The 21,382-nt window shown below is 35.6% G+C and overlaps 1 protein-coding gene across 1 annotated transcript in view; it reads right to left on the minus strand.

The window, feature by feature from the left end:
* LOC114046113 (collagen alpha-1(IV) chain-like) overlaps positions 1-21,382 on the minus strand; it is a 204,058-nt gene that overhangs the window by 104,543 nt on the left and 78,133 nt on the right. The window lies entirely within an intron of this gene.

The following is a 21,382-nucleotide window of genomic DNA, read 5'->3' on the forward strand; positions in this document are numbered from 1 at the left end:
CTATACAGCTCTCACTGCCAGACAAATAAATTTCCTTTAAGATGAACTAAAATCCCTCATGTCTCTACAGTCTGATTTTGTTCACCAGAGTTGTAATTTTAATTCTTCTTCTTCTCATATTTGAACTTTGAGATGCAAATCCTCTGGCTCTTCTCTTTCCACTCCAGTCCATCCTACATGCTGCTGCCAAAATAATTTTCCTTAAGAGCAGAAAAGACCATGTGACTCCCCATTCCATCAACTCCAGTGGCTTTCTATTGCCTCTAGGATGAACTACAAACTTCTCTCTTCAGCCTTTAAAGCCCTACATAACTTCATCCCAACCCATATTTCCAGCTTTAATTCTCCTTCCTATACTCTGGGATCCACACAAACAATTCTCTCTGTTCTTTACACATTCCATATCATCTCTATGCCTGTGCATTTACCATCTCCTATGCCTGGAATACACTCCCTTCTTACCTCTGCTGCATAGTCTCTCTTTTTTTTGAAAATGTTAAAATTTAGCATTTCCTTAACATTGAATTATTTAAAAACATTATTCTAAGGAGTCTACAGGCTTCCCCAGAATGCCAATAGGGTCCATGACACACAAAAGGTTAAGAAACCATGAAAGATGGTTTCTTCCTGCTCTAAGTCTATGCTCCCATGATCCAAAGGATTCAAAGAAAACCTATCATAATGAGCTCATTTTATTTAATCCTTCTTAGGAAAGGTCTAACCAAGGTGGAGCCATGTTATATCAAAATACATAGAGGTCTATAGATACATAAAATAGCAGTTTTCATTATCACCAGGTTCTAGTAAATTGTGCGAAAAAAATAACTTTTTAACTGTTCTGCCCATAAATTGGATTTCAGAACATCACTTATTTTCCAAAATACCACTTCAGCCTGATAGAACAGCTAGTGAGACAGATAAAAGCAAGGGAGGCAGATACCTAGAAAGCAGAGCCCGTGGATTGTGTAAACTTGCTGTTATAGAGCCAACCAATGGCAACCAAGTCTCCAACACGAAGGAAACAGAAAATAGCTCCATGGGGAAGGCTGGACAATGGTCACTATCAAGATAAGTATCAGGCACTGCACTATGGTCTATATGCAAGGAAGAAAGAAAGAGCACTACTGAGACCTAGGGGAAAAAAAAAAAACATTTTCAAGGGGAAAAGAATGGAATGGAAGGCTGTAAAGCAACAATAACTTATAGACTAATTGTGTTTTATGGTCATATAACCACTAAGAAAGGGAAGACCACAAACATGAAGGAGTTTTCTTTGTCTACAAAGTGTAGTCAAAGAGCCATAGAAAGTGGCTCTTTTCATTGTCTCTCATTAAATACTTCCCTCTCTCTTTAATTGTCTTTCTTTGCTCCTTCTTTCTCTCTCTCTGTCTCTCTTTTTAATGTGTTTCTGCTCTTTGTGTGTGTCTGTTTTTCTTTGTATTTCTGTCTCTCAGTGTCTCTGTTTCTCTGTCTTTCTGTCTGTGTCTTCTCACACATACATTTTTATACACGGTATGTATGCATCATTTATAGATATGATGTCATAAAAGTAACAAATCAATTTATTAAGTATACCAGAAAGTTTAGACACAAATTAGCATTGTACTCCATGTAGTTACCTTGAGGTTGGACAGTAGCAAAGGACTTGAAAAAGGAAAGTAAGTATGTATGTTTATTCAAACCATGTGGTCTCATGTAAAATATTTTTGGAATTTTGTGGGGGGTGAGAGGTAGAATTGCTTTCAAAGAAAATTTAGGGTTCTTACATGAAAATCAGGAAGAATCTGAGCTATGGATGAAATCATTGAAATATATGTAGCATCCCAAGGTGACTGTTTTAAAAGGGGATAATATCCTTTGGGGCTTTAAATTCTGTTATTCTCGTTAAAAATCAGTCACATTATTATCCTTCCTCTTACACAGTATGTACACTAGGAGGTATTTTACAACAAATTTTGATGATGATGATAATGATAATGATGTATGTGGCAATAATTGAGGCTACTCAAAGCTTCCTGTTAAAATGATATTTTCTCTTCTCCCCTTGTCCCAGTGAGCTCAAAACTAGCAAGGGTCAAACAAATAGGTATTTTAATAAATTGGAGAAGATATGAATTTATTAATAACAACTTGAAAAAGTTAATGGTTCATAACTTTCACAGCTGAAGATGTCATTAATCTCAAGGGTCAAAGTAAATGGAAGATGTGTTAAGGACTTCTGAAAGTTCATGCATCCTGTTTAAAAATTAGGACACATAAAAATCCCAAAGAGGAAATCCCAAAGAGAGGTCGTGGTTTTAATTTTTTGCTTTAATTAATATAATGTAAAATAATGATATACAATGCATCCTAATAATTATAATTGATCATTCATGTTCACACTGTGCACTCTTTGAGGGCAGGGCCTGTCTTTTTTTTTCTTGTTTGCATCCCCAGTGCGTAGCACAGTACCTGGCATGTAATAGGAACTTAATAAATGTTTATTGTATTGAATAGAACTCAACCTTGAAGAGAAGCTCAATAAAGAAATAAAATGAAATTTTCTATAATTTGATAAAGGATTCATTTTTAATGGATTTGTTGGATTTTTTCTTCAAAAATAGATCAAATATGACATATTTAATAAATTTTAAGTTTTATAATTTCAAATAAACATGCATGTAAGTCTGGAAACATAAAAGCTAAAACCAAACAAGGAATAGAAAGGATCACAGAAGATAAAATGTACCATTCTGATCAAATAAAATTTTAAAGGTTTTGCACAAATGAATCCAGTGCAGCTACGATTAGAGGGGAAATCATTAACCTGGGGGGGGGGGGGAACTGCAGCAAGCTTCTTGGATAACAGTCTCATTTCCAAGATATGAAAGGAACTGATCCAAATTTGAAAGAATAAGGGCCAATTCTCAATTGACTGTCAAAGGATATGAATAAGTACTTCTCAAGCTATCCCTGAAATCTAAGCTATCCATCGTTACATGAAAAAAAAAATGCCAAAAATCACTAATAATTAAATAAATGTAAACTGTTAAAAACTTATCAGATTGGCAAAGGCAACAAAAAGGGGAAATGACAAATGTTGGAGGGGATATGGGAAAACAAGCACATTGATGCACTGTTGGGGAAATTGGTACAGCCATTCTGGGAAACAATTTGGAATTATGTCCAAAATATTATTAAACTGTGTATATGCCCTCTGACTTAGCGAAACTACTACTTAGGCCTATACCTCAAAGAGATCAATGAAAGGGTAAAATGTCCTATGGGCACAAAACCATTTTTATACAGCAGCTCTTTTTGTAGTAACAAACGACTAGCCAATTAATTGGGAAATGCTGAATAAATTGTGGATATAGTGGAATATAATTTTGCGTTAAGAAATGACAAAAGGGATGATTTCAAAGAAACCTAAGAAAACTTGTATGAAGTTAAGTGATCAGAAACAAGGAGAACAATTTATGCTATAGCAATAATGTAAAAATGGACAATTTGAAAGACTTAAGTACTCTGATCAATTCAGTTATCATCCATGATTCCAAAGGAACATTAATGAAAAATGTCATCCACTCCTGACACCTTGACAAGTAGGAGATGGACTAAGTAGAATAACACATACATTTTTGGACATATCAATATAGGAATTTGTTTTCCTTGACTATGCGTATTCTTTATATGAGTTTTATTTTTATTCTTTTTTCCTGAGTGGGAGGGAGATAAATGCTTGGTTATTGAAAAAAATCACACTGTAATAATATGTCCCCCCAAAAAAAGGATTTTGAAAAAGAAATCCCAAAACTAAACTTCTCATAGGAATAAACAGTCTCTAAACCTTTCCCAGAGTTTGGATTTTTAAGGGATCATGTGGTTATAACTTGGGCCACTAGGTGGCTCAATGGATACTGTGTTGGGCCTGGAGTCAGGAAGACATGTTCCTGAGTTCAAATCTAACCTCAGATACTAGTTGTGTGACCCCGGGGCAAGTCATTTAATAACCTGTTTGCCTCAATTTCTTTGTCTGTAGTCAATCAATAAATATTTATTATGTGCATACTATGTGCCAGGCACTGTGCTGAGTACTAGATCAAGAGCTAGAAAGGGCCCTACAGGTCATCTAGTCCGTTACTTAAAAAATGAAGAAATAAGATCCAAAGAGATTAAGTGATTTACCCAAAAGTCAGTCACATAAATAGTAAGTAGCCAGCTAGGATATGAATCCTGGTCCTCTGTCTCTAAATCTATTGTACTTTCCACTACGTATCATGCTGCTCCTGATGCCCAGTCCAAGATTTTAAAATGTTTAATGTCTTCATCATAAATAGCACCCCTACCACACAGCAAATCCAGAAGAAAGGAAGTTGTTTCATCTACATTTTGTATTTAACCCTTTCCCTTCCTCCACAGCAGTGCTCAGTATACAAAGGCGATTCATAAATGTTGACTGATTTAATTGAAAATAAGCATGGAACCTGAAATCAAGGTCAGTTCCATTTCTTTGGGAATATTAACCTATTCTATTGTTGTTTTCTATCATGTCCAACTCTTTGTGACCCCATTTGGGGTTTTCTTGGCAAAGATACTACAGTGGTTCTCTATTTCCTTGTCCAGCTCATTTTACAGATGAGGAAACTGAGCAAATGGGGTTAAGTAACTTGCCCAGGGTCACACGGCTAGTAATTGTCTGAGGCCAGATTTGAAGTCAGGAAGATTAGTCTTACTGGCTCCAGACCACTATCCACTGCCCTACATAGACCTGCCCCATATTAACCTATATGTAATAATTACTATTAACAATAATAATGAAGCAGTGCAATCCAGTAAAAGAGTATATGTTCAAGTCTTGCTCCATCAGTTACTAATCATACAAATTTAGACACATTTAAGTCTCTCCTGAATTTCTTCATCAGCTAAAATGTGGATAATAAGAATTATTCTACCTGACAGAAATATGATAAGCATCAAACAAGATAATTTAGATGAAAAAACTTTGAAAACTATTTACAGCACTATGAAATGCAAGGCATTATTGTTTTATAAATTGTATTCACCTGGGTATTGTTTGAACATACATGTATTAACATCGGAGTTTGCAGTTAATCACAACATTTTTAGATCACATAGGCACAAGACTTTACCAAAAAAGCCTCAGAATAGCAGAAGAATGAAAATGCTGTGTCATCTTATCCCATTCACACAACGCATGACATAAATTATGTCACTGGCTGCTTTAGATAACTAAATTCCACCCCAAGAACAATTTAACAAGTATTCCTAGGGTATTTCTAAAGTATGCAAGATTGGATGCCAGGATTCAGTGAACTTTTCCTCTTTCTTATCTTCTGTACCAGATTATTTTTTCCCATGACCCACTGTGAGATTAAGTCTTTCCAAGACCAGATCATTCTTTTCCTTTTCTTCATGTCACTATGATTTTTGTTAAGCCATAACTACCCTCTTAAAGAGGTTCTCTCTAATTTCATTAAGGTCAGAAATATCTGCTATCACACAACTCTTCTGAGATCCCAAACTTATTTATTCTCCTTTTATTAAAATTCTCTGAATCATTTAATCACTAACACAAGCTCTGTGAGGACAGAGACAGTTTTTTTTGTCTTCATACTTTCAGCACCTAGCCCAGAGTAGGCATTTAATAAACGCTTCTTGCTTAATAATTGAAGATAGATACAACAGTGACAGGAAATAATTCTCTGACCTTAAATCTGACAAACAAGGAAAGAACTTTTAGTGAAATGAAAGTAATTAGGATCTTAGGATAAAGTGACCATATTATCTTACTGTTCCCAATAGCCAAAGATAGGGATATGACACAGTCAGATATGTAACCTAGATTAGGGGTAAGCATATTTTTTTAATTAAAGAAAAAATATGTAGACTGGCCAGAGGCTCTAAAAGGGAATATGGTTCAAAAGCTAACAAATTGTAGGACAACAATGATAAGAAGTTTAAAAAAAAGAAAAGAAAAAAAGAAAGCATCCTTAATCCCAGTGAGGAAGAAACTGGATGAGATCTAATTTGAAGGACTAATTTAAAAAAAAAAAACAGAAAAAAATTTCGCTTGTTTGTTCATTCATTTGTTTATTCTTTGATAAATACTAAGGCATTTAGAGTATGATTTTGCCTCCTTGTTTTATATGTTTATTTGTTATTGTTAATGATTAGTGTTTATGATCCAATTTTTAAAAACAACATGGATGCACAAGGAACTCTCTAATGACCCTGACTAGTTCCAGCCAACAGGGACTGAAGCAATTTGTGCTTGGCCAGAGAACAAGGGATACTTAAACACAAATTAGTCAGAAGTACCACTAATCTGATCTTTTCTATTCCTCCATCCTTTGACATCAGGTTGCTATTGAACAAGAACTCTACATCCTAGTAGAGTATTGAAACTATCAAATCAATAGTGAATAATCCATTTATCTTAGCAAAGTTTCTTTTGTGGCTGGTTCAAGGTCAATTCTCAAGGTAGAAAAATGTTAAAGATCCCTTGTCCTAGAGATAGTTAATGTTCTATGAGCAGATTCATACTTGGTTGCACAAGTATAGCTTCTTAGGAACATCTATAAATGCAGTTATATCAGGAGAGCTACTTGGGTAGAATAGGACTTCAGAATAAATTATTCAATGAATCATAGCAAAAAGGAGGGTATCACTTGGAAAGCTGGAATATTTCCCTGTGTCTTTATATTTCCAAGATTAAATCCATGGTCCTTCCAACTATTCTTTTAAAATTTACTTTCAAAGTCTTTGGTCACATTTTTAGCTGCATCACCTCTCCCCAATGAAACTTATCCTATATTCATGTAATGGAGGAATGTAATTGCTATAAAGAAGGGAAAATATGAAACCTATGTAAAACTATTCAAAATAGGAAAATACATACATGTAAACTAGGAGTGACATATACATGTTATATTATAAATTATGTTTTAAATGTATTATCATAAGGATCCCAAAAAGTGATAGAGTTAGTTACATATGTCATGATGATCACACAAAGATTTGGAGTTGGAAGGGATCTTTAAGGTCATCTGCTCTAATGGTTTCATTTTACAAATATTCAAGCTTAGGTCTAGAGATGTTAAATGACTTATCCAAGGTCACACAGAGAGTAAGTTGCAAGGACTGGATTTGAACACATGTCTTCTGAATCCAAAATCTAGCATCTTTTTCGCTGTATTTGTTTATAATTTTTTGTTAAACTAATGAGTTGTAATTTTTTAAAAGATCATATTTAAGGGTATGTTTATGATATATAGAGAAAGAAATAATACTAATTGGTGAAAAGATTAAGATTGATCCTACATCATTTTTTATTGATCCTATTTACAAATAATTGATTTTGTCCTATAACTACTTAAGTCATGGTTCTTTGTCTCTGAACTTAGTTCAGAATTCAAAATGGTGTGTAATGGGTCAATTCTAGAAATCCAGCTCTCCGGGTGATCATTGAGTTCTGGTGACATTGCATAACACTTTACTTTTTGCAAATTGATTTATGTTACATATCTCATTTTACCCTCATAACAACTCTGCCATGTAAGTACTTACATGTGGGATATAAGTACCATAAATGTTAGTATTTGTATTTTACAGATGGGAAAATTGAGGCTCAGAGAGGTTAAATGACTTGTCATAGAGTTCATAAGTGTCAAAGGCAGGATTTGAATTAGTTTTCTCTCAGACACAGGATTATATATTTAGAACTGGACTTTAGAAATTATTAGTCCAAGCTTCTTACTTTATAGATGAGGAAGGAAACTGAAGCCCAGAGAGATTAAGTTACTTGTCTAAGGCCATACAGGTAGTAAGTGGCAGAATCAGGATTCAAATTATAGTGTTATGTCCATAAATCCAATACTTATTCTATCGCAACACTCTGCCTTGCACAAGGAAGAAAAGCTTGAGAGGGGAGAAGGAAAGAGAGATGTGGCAGAAACTGTATATATATATATATATAATTTTTTTTAAATTAAATAAAACTACAAAATAAAGCTACAAAAGACCTATGAATGTGATTAATCATGAAAGAAGAGAAAAGGGTAGAGAAAAGAAATGAGGGAAAATAACAGGAATGGGAGGGGGATGAATACTTTTTTTAGAAAGAGAGAAAGGATGCATGTGCAGCCCATGAAGTCATTATTGTGTAATTTTTCTCCCTGACCCACACTGTAGACCCTGTATTTTCAGAATCCTTCAAAAATGCCCAACCCCAGTTCATGTCAGTAGGCTACATTCCATATTCAGATAACATCATGCTTCATCTGATGTCAACAAGTCATTGGACATGAAGTCACCCAAAAAGCTGAGCAATACGTGGGTCTAGCTCTACAATACAGATCAGTTATCCAGTATGAAAGAGAAAGAAAAATCATGCCTTATTTGTTTATTCCACAAATGAAATTTTGGAATATTTAACTCATGCTACTGGAGGACTTTTCTAAAGTCATGTATCACTTCTGCTCTGGCAGGCAAGAGTACTTGGTCAGATGCCTAGTCATTGTGTCTAGTGCAGAACTGAGTGTACTACCCACAGAAGCAAAGGGCTGAAGCCTGGGAAGGAAGGACTGCCTGAGCTGTGACCTAGCAAGACAACTGAAGGGTCATAACCAGGCCCAAAATGACTCCCATGCCTATCTCAGTGTGTGGTCCAGGAAAGGGATATATGGTGTTGTGCTCTCTGCTCTCTTCCTTACCAGCTAACGCTACGCGTGAATTTGAGTTGTTGTTGTTTTTTAATCAAATCTCATTGTGTTCAAAATTCTTTATCTGGAAAAGAGAGTATGACGTTTACCACCCACATAACAAAGACATTGTCAAGATTTATGATCAAATGCTTGAGGAGTTCTATAAGTCTGCTTGAAAGGTGCCACATGCAAAATCTCTGTTTCAAATAAAGACATATCACTCCTCCTCCCTGCTAGATTAGGAGACATACCGTCTAGGAAGAAGAAAGGAAAAGGTTCACCCCACTGCCTCCAAACCTCAGCAATGAAATGTTGATTCCATCAGTGAGAAGAGGAAAGTTAACATAGTCACTGGTGAGACACAAAATCTGCTCCTTTTCCTTGCCAAACAACTCTTAGATTCCCAAGGAACTATGCTCCATAGTGTTTTAATATTTATCCTATTTTTGTAGCTCAGACTGGGCTGTGCAAAGGAGGAAGGGATTCTGGTATGTTTTCTGGTAGGGACTTAGCCAACAAAAACCACCATCAAGAATCAAAGCTGACAGTACAGAAACACAGAAGGAACTCGAAAAGGCTTTCAAGTATTACTCTAATTGCAGTCTTCCTCCCAAGATATTCTCAGGATTCTCCTCCTTTTCCTCCTTCCTTGTTACCCCTGGAGAAAAACTCACTCTGAGACCCTGCTCTCTTGATTGTCTGCCATAAAAGAAAACAATTTCAGAAGGGACCAGAGTCACAATCTATCTTACTCAAGATTTCACTTTCCAGATTTCTCCTCACCAACTATTGTGTTCTCTTTACCCATTCATCCCCCTTTTAGCCCTACTTTATGTATCTGCCCTATTAGAATTTAAGTTGCTTGAGAGCAAGAATTGTTTTGCTTCATTTATTATAACCAATACTGAGCACAGTGCCTGGCAAAGGGTGAATGCTTAATAAATACTCTGTCTATATCTATCCATCTATCAATCTACCCATCTATTTAGCTAAATAGCTATCCACTTTAAGCTCCTGCTTAAAAAAACTTTGAGTTCAATGGCTGATTTTCCTGTACCTCAGCTAGTTCTGTGATGCATATATTATAAATAATAACATCCATCACAGGCTCTTTACTGGAGAGATGAACTTAAAATCAAACACTTAGAGTGAACTTAGATGAACACGTAGATTTCATATTTGCAGAGCCTGGGAGCTTATGTCAAACTGAAGACCATGAAAAGTCTCAAATCACACAGTAAACAGAAGGAATAAACTTGTCCCAGAGGGATTTTGTTAAGACTTCCTGGTTTCAATCTGGGAGCACAAATTTATAGGACTATCCTGTTGAGTTTTAAATACTAAAAAAAAAGTTTTGCATCTGTTTTCATAAAGTCCTCAAAAGCATGTACATATATATATATTCACTCATGACCTGATGCTAACTATGAGGATCTCTGTTTCAAGGGTTTTTTGGAGGCACAATCTTAACTAATGTTTTGTGAATTAACACAATAACTATTACTTCATCATGGAATTTCAGATGTGAACTGAAAATAAGTTAATATTGATTCAACTTGGGACTAGAAAAATGGCACCATTTTCTACAGGACTATCATGTTTGAGTATAACTTTAAAAAAAATTAATGAATTTTGCCAGAAGTAAAGAATAAACAAAGGGGTACCACTTCCCCTACTGTCATCTGGTTTGCTCATGAACTCTGACTAATTCTTCCTTTGTTTAACTGTACTTTGTGTTAAACCACTTCACAAAGAGGAAGATTCTGTGAATATAATTTTTGAGGATGAAATTCTCCACCCATCCTACATAATCATCGAGCGTCATTACGTGCTGTCTGGAAACATATACTGAATGCTACTAGTCTTTCACCAAGAAGAGAACAGGAAACATTGGTTGCAGTTTTCATAGGTCAGGGTTTTATGTTAAGCCTTTGATCCCAAATAAAACTTACAGTAAATTTTCTACTTTTTTTCCAATTAAGTTACTTTCTTGTCTGCCAGTGTTTGTCAGGACCATATTTACACAAAATAATTTTTCCATATAGCCAAGATACACAAAGCTAGTCTTAGACATCACTGATTAAATCATATTCTTATAATAAAATGTTCTAGGTTTTAAGAACAATGGGCTGCATGTTACGTTTGAGAGATTTACTTTTCAACTGACCCTGCTAAATAGGGATGGGAGTAAAGTGACAATTCACACTATATTAAAACTGTACTTTGGGCAACTTTCAGATGCAATGACTTCCTTCTACATTTTTAGAATTAAACAAATTTGAACATTCAGACCTAATCTCTCATCCCTTTCTGAAACACAAATCACTGGGGCCTGTTAACCTTCTATTGGAGACAAGGATGAGGGAAAAGATAAAGTATGAGAGAGAAAAATACTCTCCTCAACCTTTGAATAGTACCAGCACACAGTATAGTTCGGGGATACCACAGGTACATTATGGACTATGAAAAAGCAGGCTGAGGACAGAAGAAAGTAGACCCATTTAATGGCATAACCGTATCAATCCTCTTAATGAAGTCTCCATGTCAGTTGGTGTAACTGGAATAGATATGACTGGTCAGGAGCAGGCAACTTCCGGTCATCTTTCTTTGGGACCAGATATATACAGACAAATCATTCTGTGCAGTGACAAGATACCAAAAGGTTGATTAATAGAAATCTATTCTTTTCCATTTACTTATCTACATGAATGGCATGCTCTCAATTCTGTGATTAATCCTCTATCATATGTACTATAAAGACATGCAAAGAGAAATTCCTTGAAAAAGTCTTAGAATTATGTCCATCACCCCAAATACTCCACTATTGAAACAAAATTGATTCCAGAAGCTTAAGCAAAATTTATTAATGACCATAAATCTGAGCCATAAAGTTCTTTCTGAAAAACAATTCAAAGATAAAAAAAGAGACATACAGTTTTGTTTTGTTGTCTTGTTGAGTCATTTTTCGTGTGTGTCTAACTCTTCATGACCCCATTTGGGATTTTATTGGCAAAGATGCTAGAATGGTTTGCCACTTTTACTGTCCTATAAGTCTTCAAATTTATTCCCCCAGACTTAGTCTAGGAAGTCTTGATAGACTTGACTTTGAATCAAGTTGGCTCCATCTGCTTATAAATGGCTTTGATATTCAAAGAATCATAGAATCACGAAGTGTGAGAGTTGAAAAGGATCTCAGTAACCATCTACTCTAGTCCAACCCATACAAGAAAAGGATCCTCACCGTAACATGCTTATGAAGTAATTGCCTAGCCTCTCTGCCTGAAGATTTCCAAGAAAGGGTAGCCCACTACCTCCTAAGGCAGGACATTCCACTGTGGGACTGCTCTCATTGTTAGAAATGAGACATCGAGCTTAAATCTACCTCTTTGAAATTTCCACCCATTGTTCTTGGTTTGACCACACAGGGCCAAAAGAACGAATCCAATCCCTCTGTCATTTAACAGACCATTATAGCTGATGTTACAGTTAGTGTTAACCAAGGAGATATTATAGATCCTTGTGTGTTAAAATAATAACGCATAGGGTACCTCTTCGTATCTAGAACATTGGAAAAGGTGTTAGGAAGGAACTTTACTACTCTTCCTAATGAAATACAGCAGATAACCACCATAAACTTTACCACAGGAGAGGAATGTTGTAAAGTTAGAGACGAACATTTCCCTAATTGCTGAGATATTCCAGAGTAATTGCTAATTTGCCGTATTTCAGTACACATTGCTATAGAGAAGTATGGAAGCAAAACAATGTCATTAGTTAAAAGAAAAAAATAAAATCACTAAATGTTAGAGAAGGAACATGAGGTGTTGGGCATTTGTAGTAATGGTTAATGCCATTTTATCTGTGTAAGAAGATTATTATCAGAAGACAGTTTTGAGTACCTAGCAATAAGAGGATAACATGTTGGTACAATAGAAAGTGAAGTGGCCTGTTAAGAGGCCTGAAGCTCTGTCACTAGGGAGCTGTGTGACCTCACCTTGAGCCCCTTAACCCCTCTGAGCCTCATTTTCAACATCACTGAAACAGGATAGTTTGATTATATGATTTCTAAGGTCTCTTTCATTTCTAAAGTCTATGAAACATTTCAAGGTTCTAGTGTAGTATTCTCAATTTCTGCTTGTTCCGTATGTCTCTTATTGACTCAGTTCCACAGAAATGCTGGGTTTTAAATGTAGGAAAAAGGCTAGAAAAAAGAACAGAGATTCATGCAGAGTTGCATGTCACACAAAACTTAATTCATTGACTTTTAATTTTTAAATAACCTTTGGTTAAAATGTATGTATTTATATTTATGAATAAATGAAGAGAGAGCCATATATAGAAATAGCTGAAAAATAAGTAATGATCCCAGAAGTCATTCAACAGATATTTGCTCTCCATAAAATATGAAGAATCCAAGACAAATTAATCCTTTGCCATGAAAAATATCACTTCAGAATTCATCAGAACTAAAACCAATTCTATGTTTATATCATCTCAAGAGAAATTGACATTACTTTACTTAACTAAAACATTCAATATTTAAAATGACATTATTTCACTTAAATAAAAAGCTCAAAATACTACAGAGTCCTGTAGTATTTTAAGAATGTCATAGAAATTGCCAGAAATTATATGGGCTGGTATTTTTCATTGTCTCAACTTATATTCAGTCTGTTATCCAAGGAGATTATAAATATCTCTGGCAATAGCCTTTAACAAAAAGAAAGGTGAGAATGAATGATCAACAGAATTTTAGAGTTAGAAAATTGGGTCCATCATCTACAGGAAGATTGATTATGGAATTCTAGATAAGAGAACCTATCCTAGGTAGCAACTAACATTTGATTATTGTTTTAAGGTTTATGAAACCCCTTTTCTCACATCAACCTAGCATTCTCTGGAATGATGAGAGTTCCTTCCAGAGACTACCTAGAGAATTATGTCCAACCCACCCCAAACCTACACCAGCTCAAGCATTGCTGTAAATAGGTGCTTTCAAAGCTTAGATAGAACACTCGTGCTTCATGACTAACCAATTCTTAGTCAGAGATATTGACCCTTATTTTTAAAAAATTGTAATGTATAGGATCGGTTCAAAATCATCAATTAAATAGAATGCCTATTATTGTAAGTGAGGTGGACCATGGCCTCTCTCTGTGGTGGAAAACTGGGGTTCAAACTCAAATCCTGGGACAGATGACCCATATGATCTCCTCTGGTTCAAAAGTAGAGTAGTTCTTATAACTTATTTTTAAAATTTGATGACTTAAGTTTGAAGTTGAAGCTGACACTCCCCAAGAACTACAACTGGAAGGTCTGCCTATGGTCCCAGAGGAAAAGAGTATTTTCATCTGAATCCACCAGCAGTCCTTTCATTGATTTCCATTTTAGCACAATGCTACAGAAAGGTTTGGCTTTCACTGTCCTGTGGCTGGCCATCGGAGAGCTACATATAGCATTCATTAGGTTAGAATAGCTACAGATACCATATATGAGTCTTTAGGACTCATACAGTGGGTTACTTGATAGCAATTATTTTAAAATACCCGCTGAAAGTCTAAAAGAGTGGAATCTTGGTATCTCACTCACAAAATCAAGATTTCTAAATCTGCTTGAGATCCCTCTAAGTTTGTGATGTATATCCATGCCTGGTAAGGCAACCAGAGAAAAATAGTTATATTTAATTGGAATTTTGAAGTGTTATCTCTGGCACTTCTGTCAGAAGTACCTAGAAGCCACAAGACAGGTAAAGTTCCCAACAAGCTTAATATCATTTACTATATTAAAAGAAATCAATATCCTGAATAAATCATAGAGTAAAAAATTTTTCCCAGATTTCCAAAGCCGGAGAATGAATCACTTCCAGATTGGCTAAGGCCATCCATCTCTTTCCCTTTCAGATCAGATAAGGCACATAGTTTAAATAATGTCAATGATATCTTCTTTTTCAGAGCTTTGTAATAGCAGTTGGATTGATATTCGATGGCTATTTTTATGGATGAATTGACCTAGCACCTTCACTTAGGCTGGCTCCGATTCCTGAAATGCACTCTCTGCTTATCTCAGCCTCTCAGAATTCTTGTCTTCCCTCTAGACTCAGCTTAGATGATAGCTTTTACCTGAATTCCCTCATCTTCTCGATTAAAAGTGCTCCCTCCTTCCCCAAATGACCATTTATTAACTGATTTGTGTACATGTTGTATCATCCTAATCTAATGTAAGGAAACTTCCTGAAGGCAAGGAATCTCATTTTTGTCTTTATGTCTCCAGTGCCTTGCACACGGGAGACGTTAATAAATATGTTTTCACTTTAATTAAATTCTAGTGCATAATACAACACCTATAGACGGTGCCTATTTACTGGAGATAATTATATTTTGGCCTAAAAGATACCTTCTGTTTTCTAAAAGATATTGTGGTTTGTGGGCCTGCTTCTTAAAGAGCTGTGAAATTGGGAATCTTCAGAGAGGCAGTTGTGGTGAAATGAAAAAAAAAAAACCACTAAAGGAAAAAAAGTTTTTAAAAAAATAAACCTCAGATTCTAGTCCTCTTTGTACCAGCTCTCTGAGTTTGATAAAGTCACTCTCCCTCGATGGGCCTCAATTACTTCATTAGTAAAATGAGTAGCTGAACTAAATGATATCTAAGGTCCCTTCAAGTCTTTAAATCTCGTATGTCATTATTTCTTCCAACTTGCATTCCAAAGTATAGTCCAATGCTTTATACAGAATTGATACTTGAATATTTGTTGAACATTTCATTAATGAGAAGATACACATAATAAAGGCAAGTACAAGAAAAAAAGCAAATAAAAATTATTGCATTAAACTCTTTTACGTTAAATACAATTCTGATCCTTGAGACTTTGGTGCATATAACTTAATAGAGAAGTCCTTTGACTTGGTCCTTAAGTCCTTACACTAGGGAAGCTGAGGCTGATGGATCACTTGAGCCTGGGAGACCTAAGCTGCAGGGCTATGTGGTGAGGTGCCCACAATAAGTCTGGCACCAATATGGTGAGCCCCGCAATAACAAAGGTTAACTAGGCTGCCTTAAAAGGGGCCAACCTGTTCAGGTTGGAAAAAATGAAGCAGATTAAAACTTCTGCAAATCAATATTGGGATCCATGAATGAGAGGGCTGCTGTACTTTAAAGCTCCGTGTGATAAGAAAACTGAGTCTCAAAACAAATCAAACAAAAATGTTTATTTCTGCTATGAATTTAAAATAAAAAAGAAATCAAAATCTAAAAACTAATTTGAAAAAAGTGATCAATTTTTGCTTTTGTGATATATGGATGATGCATATCTTCTTGGAAGATATGAGAATCGGAATGATTTATATGGAGTCACAAAACTTATTGAGCCAATATAATATTTGTAGATAATTCAAGACTATGATGTATAGATATATATCACTACTATACTCTTTAGTCCAACAGTAGGTTTTTATTTGGAGACTCTTTCGGTCTGAACCCGGGATTTCATTGAGTTTAGAGAGTTGCCTAGGCCACTGAGAGGTAAGCAATTGATTTGCGCTGGGTCACATACCCACTGAGAGAAAGGTCCCAAATCCAGGTTACCCTGCCTTATTGTTGCTTCTAGCACAATGCCAGTAGTGTTCATAAACAGTAAAAACTATTAGAAAACTCATCATTCAGAAAAATCTATTTTAACAAGATGCAAAGAGTTAATTTTCTCAAAATATGCGTGTTATTCTTGGGAACGTTGTGCCTCTCCTGATGTCTTAAATGGTCTTCTAAAAAAAAATCAGGTTATCAAGAAAAGGAGAGTTTAGCTTTTGGCTGTTTCTGAGTAGGCATGTATTCAAAAACCCTAATCAGTTTAAACAGATAATGTTCTCACATTGCTGCAGACTCTGAAAGAATACAAAAGCGTTGTGTGCAAAGCCAAATTAATTACTCAAGAGAAAACATCTGAAGATATGAACAGCCATCCAGGGAAGTGGTGAGTAAACAACTTACTTTATTCGAAATTGCTCAGTATAGTCTTTATAAAAGCCATTAAAGGTCTGATATGAGTAACTGTTTAACTGAAAACAGAATAGCTAGTATGATGTTTCTGCTGCTTTACTTAATGGTTTAGAAGTTATGAAAATTAGGGACCATTTGACATGCTGAAATTCATTTCTAAATTCTTAGAAAAAATGGAAATAAGAGACTTTATCAATTACATGTTTCTTGCCTCTTCCTCCCAATGATAAAATTAAATGTGAGTCAGCCCAAGAGATCTTAGCACTGAAGTGCAATTTGTAGTGGAGATAAGCCAGTACGAGAATTCCCTTTGTTAGATTCTATATATGGCCATGCAAATGGCCAATATGTTAAATTATTTCACTAATAAGATGCAAAAATAATCTCCAGAGCAGTGATGTCACAGAATCACAAACTCTCATACTTTCATAGAAGAAATTTTCATAGAAGTTCTCATAAAAGAAATCTTAGGGGTTAGTTGTTTCAACTTTCCATTCCGTATAGAAATCTTCACCATGACATCCCTGATGGGTGATTATCTAGCCTTGGTTTGAATACTTCTAGGAATGAATATCTCATTAGATTTCCACTACTATCTACTAAGGGTCTAAGGCTGATTTTGAATTCTGGTTCTCCTGCCTCCTGGCCCAACACTCTACCCAGTGGAACACCAGCTGCTGGATTGGTCATAGTTCTGATCTCTGGAAAACCATTTTTAAGCAGAGCAACTCACAAGGGAGGGAATCTCAATTAAAACTTTTTATTATATCTTATCATGTGCTGATATGTATTGGAATACTTTATGCAATCAGCTCTATGTAATTTCATTGTGAACTTTATGGAATCTTACTTTATGTAATTTCACTTCAGGCAGGAAAAAGCATATTTTAAATGGGGGATAGAAGAAATGAGATTTTAAGAGAGAACAAGAGGAAGAGGTACCCAAAAATAATCAAGGTTTTGGTGGGTGATGTCTCTGTTAATCCGACTTCTCCAATGGGCCACAGAATTTTTGAATGCAGAACAGTTCATTAAGCTCAGCCTGGTCAGAAACAAATACCTGGTTTCCACAAATCTCAGCTACAGCAAACAGGGCTGAAAACCATTGAACTCATGATTCTATGGCAATGTGTTGTAGGAGAAAAATCCCTACTAGAGTCTGGAAAACTGGTTCTCTCTTTTCCATTAAGTAGCTGTGTGACCTTAGGACCGAAAATCTCTCTGAGCTTTGATTTCTGCATCAGTAAGATGAAGGGGTTGGACCAGTCCACTGACTGGCCTCACTCAGATCTCACATTCGGTTTAAGTTTTTAGCAGTCATCTATTTTTAGAACTGCAGCCTACTTTTTTTCTTTTCAGAAAGACTTGTTAATTCAATTACATGTTCCTCTGAACAAAAGGATACAGAAGTGGGGCCCCTATGTCTTAAAAGAACTACACACAAGAAGGTATAATCATGGTAAGATTTGGGGGCTTGAGACTCCTGAACTTGATGATCTTCCTCCCTTATGGTTCTAGAATGCTGTAAATTGACTTCCTCTTGAAATAAATTATTATTATTATTATTATTATACTATTATATAATGACTAATTATTAAATTGGGTTCCAGGCTTTTCTGTTTTCTTTCAAGGTCCAGCTCTTACAAAAAGTCAATCCATCCAATCCCAAAGGACTCATGATGAAGGATACTATCTACCTCCAGAGAAAGAACTGATAGTGTCTAAATAAATACTGAAGCATACTATTTTTCATTTTCTTTCTTCCTTTCTTCCTTCTTTCCTTTCTTTTTCTTTCTTTCTTTCTTTTTCTTTCTTCCTTCCTTTTTAAAATTTTTATTCAAGTCTTCTTGTACAAAATGACCAATATGGAAATGTTTTACATGATTGCACATGTACAACATATCAGATTGCTTACCATCTTAAGGAGAGGTGGGGAGGGATATAATTTGGAACTCAAAACTTAAAAAAAAGTTTAAAAATTGTTTTAACACGTAATTAAGGAAAAATGAAATATTACATTTTAAAAAGGACAGTTCATTGAGATTACTCTTAGCCCTCTAGCAACATGCCCTTCAATCTTGGGTGGAACCCCACTCAACCAGGAGATGTAACTTCTGTTTACAGTATAAACAGAATCCAGTCTGGGCAAGAAGAACCCCATGTCTTTCCACTCTTCCATTAGAGTTTAGGGTGACCCAGGTCATGAAAAAGAAAGACAGCCAGAGAGGTCTGGATGGAGATGGCATTCCATGTCCAGATTGCTGGAGGTTGCTGAGTCTCATGATCAAGCCGCATTCTCAGCAGGAAGAGCTGAAGACTTCTAGCCCAACTCCTCATTAAATGTCCACCAATCAGTCATAGGATAACAATATCAAGATTTCACAAGATCATAGATTTAGAACTCAAAGGTACCTTAGAGATCATTTAGTCTAGACTCCCTCATTTTACAGATGAGTATCTGAGGCCCTGAAACCTTAAGTGATTTGTCCAAGGTAACAAAGGCAGAGCTGGGATTTGGAACACAGGTCCTCTGACCCCAAATCCGTTATTCTTTCCACTGTATAATACTGGCTCTCAATTTATCAAGCATTAAATTTAAAACAAACAGATGCCCATGCCAGAGAATGGAAAGGCTCAATAATGCTGCATTCAGGATGAATATGAGTTGAATAGTGAAGGATGTGAAAGAACAAAGAGAGGTTACTAGAGTTGTAAAGCCCTGTTGGAGTAGTGTACTGAATATTCCCACCACTATCTACTGTCAATGCATGTGTTGGGAGAAAGAAGAGGGGAGAAATCCCTAATGCCATTCAGTTGATAGCCTTCTAATAATTTAAACACATGGGAAACTATATTGCTTAATTTAATATACAGTATTACAAGATATTAAGTGTGAGCACTGACTCTGCCACATACTAGTCTGTGATCCTGAGCAAGTCACTTACCTCTGCTTAGCCTCAGTTTCTTCATATGTGAATTGGGGAAATAAGATTTGCCTTACCCACTTACAAAATCATTTTGAGGCTTAGATGTAAAAATGTTTTGAAAACTATAAAGTACTTGACAAATGTAAAATAACATGGTCAATAATGACCTAAAATGGAGATTCTTTTTTTTTTTTGGTGAGGCAATTGGGGTTAAGTGACCTGCCCAGGGTCACACAGGTAGTAAGTGTCAAATGGCTGGTCTGAGAACACATTTGAACTCAGGTCCTCCTGATTCCAGGGCTGGTGCTCTCTCCACTGGGCCATGTAGCTGCCCCTAAAATGGAGATTCTTAACCTTGAGTCCATAAGCTTGAATTAAAAAAAGAATTGATTGCTATTTCAATGTAATTGGTTTCCTATGTAATACTATGTATTTTATTTAATAAATTTAAAAACATTCTCAGGAGTTTGTGGGTTGCACAAAGAGGTTTGTGAAATAATAAAAAAGGTTAAGAATCCCTGATTTAAAAAATGCATTTGCATTTCCTAATTTGTGCCTTCCCAGGCTTTGGCTTTCATGACTTGAAGGATATTACAAATTAGAATAGCAATTATTATTTTTGTGCTGTGAGAAGTACTTTTTTATACTTTAAAATGATCGAGGAGAATGCAAATTTAGTGAAGTCCAAAAATGAACAAAATTAATGAAGCATAAAGATGAATTAGCATATAATGAGATATGTTAAATTTCTTACAGATTTCATTCATTCAAATGTCATGAAGGTAACAGCAGTAACAGCACTCATTGATAGGAACACCAGAAAAAAAAAAAGTCTAGTACTTTAACAATCAGCTGACGAAGTCACAAAATACTTTTTTTTGTAAAGTGAAATTCACTGAATTTTGGAAAGGTCAGTTTACACCTCAGTAAGTACCTTAAGTGTGCACCCTGTGATGAGATAATATCTCAAAAGTTGGCTTCGTGAAACAAGTCAACTCACAGCCAGAGCAAAGACCAGCCTAACAAAGCTTTGTGTAGGGCATTAACTAGACCTATTACTATCATATCATATCTTGATCAAGGGCAGTGGGTATTGTTCCTCAGTGACCCTTCATTCACATACCTGGCTTCAAAATGGGACTCACTGATATTAGTTAGGAAGCAACTTTGCCTGGCTCACTTTCCCGTCTATAAAACTTGGGAGAGTGCCGATCTGCTTACAAAGTCAGCAAGATAAGAGCTGCCTTCCATTACAAGGCAATGTTATTAAAAATGAAAGCTCCCTCACATTCTGAAGAAACCTTTTTTTTTCTAAAGAAAAGAAATGATTCCTTATGTGTTGCAAATCAATTTCCCCAACATAAGCTTACAAAAGTTTATTTCAGGCCAGCCAATTCTTGAATAACCTTAGTTATAAAATAAGTAGAATTTGAGGTGTTTAGCTATTTGTATATTCGTTTCCTGACAGAAGAAAGCCAAAAATGTTTTGAGTTGGTTTTTTTTTAGGCAATTGGGGTTAAGTGACTTGCCCAGGGTCACACAGATAGTAAGAGTCATGTGTTTGGTCTGAGGCCACATTTGAACTCAGGTCCTCCTGACTTCAGGGCCAGTGTTCTGTCCACTGAGCCACCTAGCTGCCCTGCCAAGAATATTTTTAAGGAAAACAAAGTTTTGTTTCATTGAAAGTTGTTTTGTTTTGTTTTGTTTTTTGTAAATTTGGCCTGTAACTTCATCAGTACAGAGAGCTCGAGGTAAAGA

Source organism: Vombatus ursinus, unplaced genomic scaffold (assembly GCF_900497805.2).
Source record: "Vombatus ursinus unplaced genomic scaffold, bare-nosed wombat genome assembly UNPS02014781.1, whole genome shotgun sequence".
NCBI lineage: Eukaryota > Metazoa > Chordata > Mammalia > Diprotodontia > Vombatidae > Vombatus > Vombatus ursinus.